The sequence below is a fragment of the Electrophorus electricus genome, chromosome 2, assembly GCF_041902795.1.
Source record: "Electrophorus electricus isolate QZ-2024a chromosome 2, ASM4190279v1, whole genome shotgun sequence".
Taxonomy (NCBI): domain Eukaryota; kingdom Metazoa; phylum Chordata; class Actinopteri; order Gymnotiformes; family Gymnotidae; genus Electrophorus; species Electrophorus electricus.
In genome coordinates, this window is record NC_137498.1 from 6,773,781 (window position 1) to 6,781,621 (window position 7,841).

The 7,841-nt window shown below is 39.2% G+C and overlaps 1 long non-coding RNA gene across 1 annotated transcript; it reads right to left on the reverse strand.

Annotated features, from left to right (window-relative positions):
- Positions 1-4,174: 4,174 nt before the first annotated feature.
- On the reverse strand, positions 4,175-5,034 carry LOC145660332 (uncharacterized). The gene is made up of 3 exons (XR_014126582.1): positions 4,987-5,034; positions 4,704-4,900; positions 4,175-4,629 (listed from the first exon to the last, which is right to left on the reverse strand). It is a non-coding gene; the product is annotated as an uncharacterized LOC145660332 (long non-coding RNA).
- Positions 5,035-7,841: the final 2,807 nt, after the last annotated feature.

A 7,841-nucleotide genomic window follows, 5' to 3' on the forward strand; every position in this document is an offset into this window, starting at 1 on the left:
CGTGGTTTTGGTACCTGGCTACTGCCTTTAGCCAAGCCATCTGATATAGGGGAGGAGAACTTCCAGGGCCGAGGAATAGGACCCTCAGGACCCATGCTCTGCCTCCGGATTGCTGCCTCCTTATCTGCCTTTTCAACCTCAAGCTGTAAGGCCCACACCCTCAGTAACTCTGTCTCATGTTCCTGCCTCTTGATTTCCAGCTCCATAGCCAGCATCTGGTCACCACCAGGAAACTGGATGATCTGAGGCTCTATGCGTGAGCTGACCACAGAATCGTCTCTGGTTTCCACCATTGACATGCCCTGTGTCAGGTTCACCACAACACCAACAGGACCACCTCATTCTGGCAAAATTCCCTCTTGTACTAAGCAGGCCTCTAAGACTTCCTTGATTTCCCATTTTGTGGCTGAATAGGTCACCACAACGTCAAAGAAATCTGCTAGTAGTAACAGGTCTGCCTTTCTACACAGATCAAACTGCTCCAGGGTAGGATAAAGAGTAAAACCAGACTAATCAAAACTCACAATCCTAACACAAGTGCTCCCACCCACAAGAGAACACCACCAACCAGCACAGAAAACCCACCAAAACACACAAGGGGCAAAGAAAAAAAGGAACAAAGGACCCAATTATGCCCCAATTATGTTACGACCCTGTCTAGGCTGGGAGGCCGTAACACAGGGTTAAGTATTACAACAGTAGAAATGAGTTACAGGATGAATAACCAGACAAAGTTGACAGCAAAGATCTAGTGAAGTTACAAGCTTTAGGTGTTTAAAGACAAGAAACTGGTGCAATCACATCAGGAGTAACCAAGGCCAACAAAACAAAACCACACTAGAAACAAAACAGCAACTGACTAAGCTAACAAAAAGAAACTTACAATGACTACACTGTTTGAAACAAAGATAAACCCACACCCAAACAAAATGGCAGCCACTCCCTACCACCAGTGTGTAACTATATACGGGACAATATATATATAAGACACAAGAAACATATACTAACAAGCCATCAAACAAGGGGCAAATCCAGTCATACACATAAAGTCTAGCAAACACAAGCTCAAAATGTAGCAACAAGTCAAGAGCAGGAGCAGGAGCAGGAGCAGGAGCAGGAGGAGCAGGAGGAGGAGGAGGAGGAAACTCTTCTCCAATGAGCCCTAATCCAAACATTTTGTCTCTTCCTCTTCCTTTTATATTGTCCTCTGCTCACCGGAAAACCTGGTGTGGATTAGGAGAGAGGCAGAGGCAAAACCTGGAACACAGAATGCAGACATACAGGCGGACATAACATCACTGTCTCCATTTGCAAACCAAGAAAGTCAATATATGCAGCAGACTTGCCCTCAGGTGATGCAAGGACTGTGCTTTAGGAGCTGTGTTTAAGGCTGATTTCAATTGTCACAGGGATGATGTAAAACTCATTGTAGCATGATGGGTGTGCTAATCCATGTATTTCAAACAAAATTAAACAAAACAGAAACTCCACGAGTGCGTCTGTATTTTATCTCCTAACAGAGATAAGTTATGCTACTTAGCTATTTCTTAAAATTAACTTCCTTCTAGTCTCCTGACAATTAAAATCCATGCAAATAAATTTTAATGATGCAGAATCTGTGCACTAGGGACTGCTTTCCATGGCAATGAAACAGCCTACAGTGATCAGGTAAAGCTCTTCATATTATTCCTAGAGAGTAACATTCTGTCTCTCAAAGGCAATGAAACAAGTAAACATTGGTTGGTGGGATTGAATTTTGCAACATAATGAGGAGAAGACAATTCAAGCCAGTTTTTCAAACATTACTACAGGAAGCATAAACTTTGGTGAGTGTGTTTTCATTTTGTTTCCTAACAGAGGTTATGCTAATTAGCTGAATTTTAAAAGTTACTTTCATCAAGTCTATGGCAAAGAAAAAATCATTGCAAAGCAATTTCAAGCATACAGAATTTGCACAATAGTTTACGCTCTAAATGCCAATGAGAGAACTACAGAGATAAAGTAAAACTCTTCATATTATGCCTAGTTAGCAACAGTCTGTTTCTCAAAGGGTAAGAAACAAGAGAACTTTGGTGGGGTTGTTTGAATTTTGCATCCTAATGCTTGAGAAGTCATACTGCTTAGCCAGATTTAATACTTTGATTTTCAAGCCCCAAAAATTAGCAAAAGCTGGAGATTGAGCCCAAAGAGCCTTTTTAAAGCAGTGTCTGTAGTGTAGTGGTCATCATGTTTACCGAACATGTAAAAGGTCCTTGGTTTGAAACCAGGCAGAAACATCCCTCTTGATAGCACACTAGTTGGGTGATTGCTGTTTGTAAGCGGTGTATCAAGTAGGAGGCTCTTTTTGCAGTTTGACCTTTAGGTCCTCAGACTGAGACATCAAGCTCCTTGTCTAATTGCAACATCATTTTGTCATAAATCCTGTTGACTACCAGACCTTTTTGGTGGATAATTATTGATTGATATAGATGTTGAACTCTCGATTTATCTAGAGTAGTGGTCATTGCATTTGCATGTCCCAGCTTCCATACTGTGCAGAAGCATTTCTCTTTCATCCATTTTTGGTGTTTATTGTATAAAATGGTTGGAACAAAGGGAAGCATGGGCAGGCGAGGCTAAAGAACTGCACAGGGAAATCAACTTAAACTCACCATCATGGAACTGCAGCTGAGCTGCTTTTTAACTGCATTCAAAATGGTAAAAGAAGGCAATACAGTTCATGACTTCAAGGTAGAACTGAGAGGAGTGAGGTTCTGAGGACAACTATTGGGACCGCAATGAAAGAGATCTTTGGTTTTTATGGCCTTAAGCAGTGAAGATCTCACATGGCCCTGCTACATAAGTTTAGAAAGCAAGAACAGAACCTACCATTTTCCAGGACCACCAGTTTGGACTGATGTGTAGCTTAGACTAGAGGGTTCCCTTTCAGCTAAACAGCATTTTTTTTCTGTCAATTTGAATCAGATATTTCTGAAAAATTAGAATTGTGAACCATTTGAATTTTAGGTATGTCTGCTCATGAAACGCATTTTAGGCCATCCAACATACCCACGAAATTTGCGGAAAATGGCAGCTATTTTTGAACAGAGAGAGTAATGGTATTTACTAACCGTCAAAATGATTTATTGCTTGATTTGATTGAGAGATTTGACAGCTGTCAATCATCCCCCCACCACCCCGAACCCCTCCGCTCCCCCACATATTTATTATATATTTATAGATATATTATTATTATTATTATTATTACTATTATTATTATATGATTAAATAAAACAATGAGGGATCCTCAAAATAGTTTTATTGACTTCAATTTTTTTTTATTTAATTGAGAAAGTGATTTAAGTAAATAAAAGTTATAAGCCTTAAACGAATACGTACCACCCAGTCTTTAATGTCTGCTCTGCTCCGCTGCCGGTCATGTACTGATACTGAAACATGCGTATGGGTCTCAGTTGTGTGTGTCTCTCTCTCTCTCTCACTCACCCCTCCCACTCCCTCCCATTGGTTGATTCTCTAAGAAGTCACACCTCTTCCCCCCTGCCATGCAGGAAAAACTTTCTGACAAAAATTGATATAAGATGTGTGTCTCCCCACCGCCCAAACCAAACTCCTCCCAGGGTCAGAACTCGGCCAGAAAGATCAAATTCTGCCACCTTTTTTTTTTCTACTCAACCACCCGGTCTGATCAATTCTGTGCAGCGTGTAACTCCTCCCACAAAACCGGACCCTCGTACCACATTTAAGTTTAGTTGTACCCCAGGTATATGAGTAGGAATTAAAATTATTCTTTAATAGTGAAATTATGTGATTAAAGAAATGTAAAGTTTTCAATCTCATACTACACTAGTTTTTCTCCACTTTCTCTGTCTGTTCAGTGTCCTCTCTGACACACTCTGCAGTCAGAGGACATTAACTCACTCACACTCACTCTCACTCTCACTCTCTCTCTCTCTCTCACACACACACACACACACCTCCCCGACACCTCTTCACATCTTATTTGCCAGATGTAATCAAACAGGGCAATAAGCAAACATTTCAGAAAACATCACAGAGTTTTCATTTATTTATTTTTTCTCTGATCTCTAACCAATGTGCTTACTCTATAAGTTTTATCACACAAGGTTTTTGTCCATTATACGTTGTTTTATGACTCATAAATACGAGAATACATTGCATGACTTAGACAGTAGGACAGTAGTTTTGCACCTGCACCAAACTGTACTAAACCATATATTTGCTTTGACCCAAACTAGATGATTGACTAAACTTGTCTTGGCATCATGAGTTCTTTAACAATGGCAGAACCCATTTTTATATTACTTTGGAATCAAGTATAGTCTACAAGATGAATGGCATGGGAAAACTGGAAAGTTGTCAGGGTTAAACCAAAGTATCTACTCATTGCCTTTGTGTACGCCACATGCAGTAGTGTCTGATCCTGTTACGACGTGTCACTGCTGACTAAACATTTGATAACAGCTTTAGGAATTTAGCAGGAAAAATATGGAATATTTTCAGTAATTGGTTAGAATTCTTTATCCGACCACTCACAAGATGGGGGAGGCACTCCTAAATCAGCCTCCCAGTCGAACAGACTCAACTCCTGATCCCTGTCGTCCGAGTCATCTTAGAAAAGAAAATTGATCCAATTATTCTAGTATAAATGTGATTAATAAAAATGCTTTTAAAAATATACTTACGTGGAGATGGTGGCCTACAGGTTAGTGTGGTTGAACAGCGTGAATAGGCCTAGAATTATTTAAATGTATGTTATAAGCCACAGTGACCTGTATACGTTTCTGTAGACGTTGCCGGTTGTAAGAGGTGAAATATTTGTGAGCTCCGCCAGAGGGCTCGATGAATAGTGGATGACAGTAGAGGGATTCACCCCCTCTGCCTGTGTGACAAATTAACGCACTGCATAAACTTTTAGATATAAAGCGATCTTTTAACATATGGTAGACGCACTCTAGAAAAGATTACCTTGTAACAACTCATTCAATATATGAACTGTTTCATCAGCTTGTGTCCTTATATCTGCAAATAAAAGTAACAAAAATGTAAACAAAACAAATACATACAATTAAAATTTATAAAAGTTCACAAATAAGAAATTACCTTGGTCGACAATTCTCTCCACAGAGTCAAGGAAGTCGTGAACGTCGGAAACTATGGAAATACATAGAACAGAATTATAGACCATGAGTAGAAAAGATCACCATAATGATATCCTTTATACCAAAACCGCATTTATGTCAGGTCATGTACTGGTTAATTTAAGTAAATAGATTCACCCACTTCGAAGCTAGTTTTTCTATTTAGCTAGCCCTGAGAATAAGAATAGCCGTCGATCAAAAGAGTTTTAGTCGATCAAAATGTTTCACGTACTCTATGGCATAGCGGTCATATTACATATTGACCATTAATCATCAGAATAAAGACATTGACAATATCCTTTCCTAGATAGCTCGCAAAAGAATACTTACGATAGCTTGTAGATAATACGCATTGATTGTTAAAATGTATGTTTTATCTAGATCTGAAATTAATTACGACGCTAAGCCCCACTGAGTTAAATCATACAACGCACGATCAAGTATTTCATCCATTAGCTAAATAAATAGCTAAATACACGTCAGCCTTTTTAGTAACTTATACGAATATAAGGTATAGCATGAATTAGTTAAGCATTACTGAATTGCTTACCTGTTGTGAACTAAAGGAGTGAAATACCGAAAACACGGCTTTAAGAAAAAGTCGGTGGGGATAGAAATGGTTTTCGGATAGAAGGTGTAAATTACGTCCCTCCCCCAACACCGCTCTCAGTTGTGGAATGCACTGAAAGTGGTAAGAGTACAACGTGTGATAACGGACAAAAACCTTGTGTGATAAAACGTATAGAGTAACCACAATGGTTAGAGATCAGACAAAAAATAAATTAATTAAAACTTTGTGATGTTTTCTGAAAAGTTTGCTTATTGCCTTGTTTGAGTACATCTGGCAAATAAGATGTGAAGAGGTGTGGGAGGTGTGTGTGTGTGTGTGTGTGTGTGTGTGTGTGAGAGAGAGAGAGAGAGAGAGAGAGAGAGAGAGAGAGAGAGAGAGAGAGAGAGAGAGAGAGAGAGAGAGAGAGAGAGAGAGAGAGAGAGAGAGAGAGAGAGAGAGAGAGAGAGAGAGAGAGAGAGAGAGTGTCAATGTCAATGACCTCTAACTGCAGAGTGTGTGTCAGAGAGGACACTGAACAGATAGAGAAAGTGGAGACAAACTGGTGTAGTATGAGACTAAAAAATTTTATTTTCTTTAATCACATTATTTCACTATTAAAGAATTATTTCAATGATTCCTACTCAAACATCTGGGGTACAACTAAATTTAAATGAGCGGGTACGAGGGTCTGGTTTTGTGGGAGGAGTTGCACGCTGCACGGGATTGGTCAGACCGGGTGGTTGGGTAGAAAGAAAAGGCGGCAAAATTGAGGAGTCAAATGAGGAGTGTATTTCTGACCCTGGGAGGAGGTTTTTTTTCCACCTTATATCATATTTTGTCATAAAGTTTTTCCTGCATGATGGTGGGCGGGGGGGGTGAGGAGGTGTAACCTCTAGAGAATCAACCAATGGGAGGGAGTGGGAGGGGTGAATGAGTGGGTGAATGAGAGAGAGAGAGAGAGAGAGAGAGAGAGAGAGACACACACCCACACCCACACCCACACCCCCACCCGAGATCCATACGCAAGTTTGAGTATGACTACATGACCGGCAGCGGACATTAAAGACTGGGTGGTACGTATTCGTTTAAGACTCGGAAGTTTTATTTACTTTAATCACTTGAATATTTCACAATTACATTTTAATTTTTTTTTTTTAAGTCAATAAAACTATTTTGAGGATCCCTCATTGTGTTTTAAATTATTTTCATATAATATTGTCACATCATAAATCATATAATAATAATAATAACAATAATTTATATATATATATAAATGGAGGGTGAAAACAAATCAAGCAATAAATCATTTTTTTGAGTTTGTAAATTCCATTACTCTCTCTTAGGCTTTCTAGGTTTATATGGAGGCTCTGCAAGAATAGCAAAGTGTGATCAGTTATAAGTAATGAGGGTTCAGGGCTGTTATGTATTTTGTACATTTAGCTTTAGATTTTATACTACAGAACTGATGGATTTACAATTTGTACAAGCAGAAATGTTCAGTTTCCTGTGTGTCAGTTTGCTGTGTGTCAGTGGTGGTAATACAACAGCTTAGTCTGAGGCTACAGGGCTCTGTAGGTGCAGTGTTTCCTTTCTGAAGCAAGCAAATTGCCTTTTCTTTTAAATACAAATCAATAATTTTCTGTGAGAGAATCAAATAATTGCAGATATCAAAGAGGTGGGACTTAATACTGTGAATCATACACTACATGTCCAAAAAAAAAAAGGTCACCACCTGGATTTAACTAAGCAAATAGGTAAGAGCCTCCCATTGGATAATTACTGCATAGTTGATTATGTTTCAGCTGGAATCAAGTTATTTAACCCTAACTGATGCAGTGAGTACCTTCTCAGTTGTTAAACAACCATGTCGAAAGACACATCCTGTGGTCGTGGAAAAGATGTTAATCTGTTTCAGAAGTGTCAAATTATTGGCATACATCAAGCAGAGAAAACATCTAAGGAGATGCTGAAACTACTAGAATCAGGTTAAGAACTGGCCAATGCCTTATTAAAAAGTGGAAGGACAGCGGGGAAACATCATCTTCGAAGAAGGAATGTGGTCGGAAAGAAATCTTGAATGATCGTGCTCGGTGATCACTTAAACGTGTAGTGAAATCAAATCATAGAAAAAC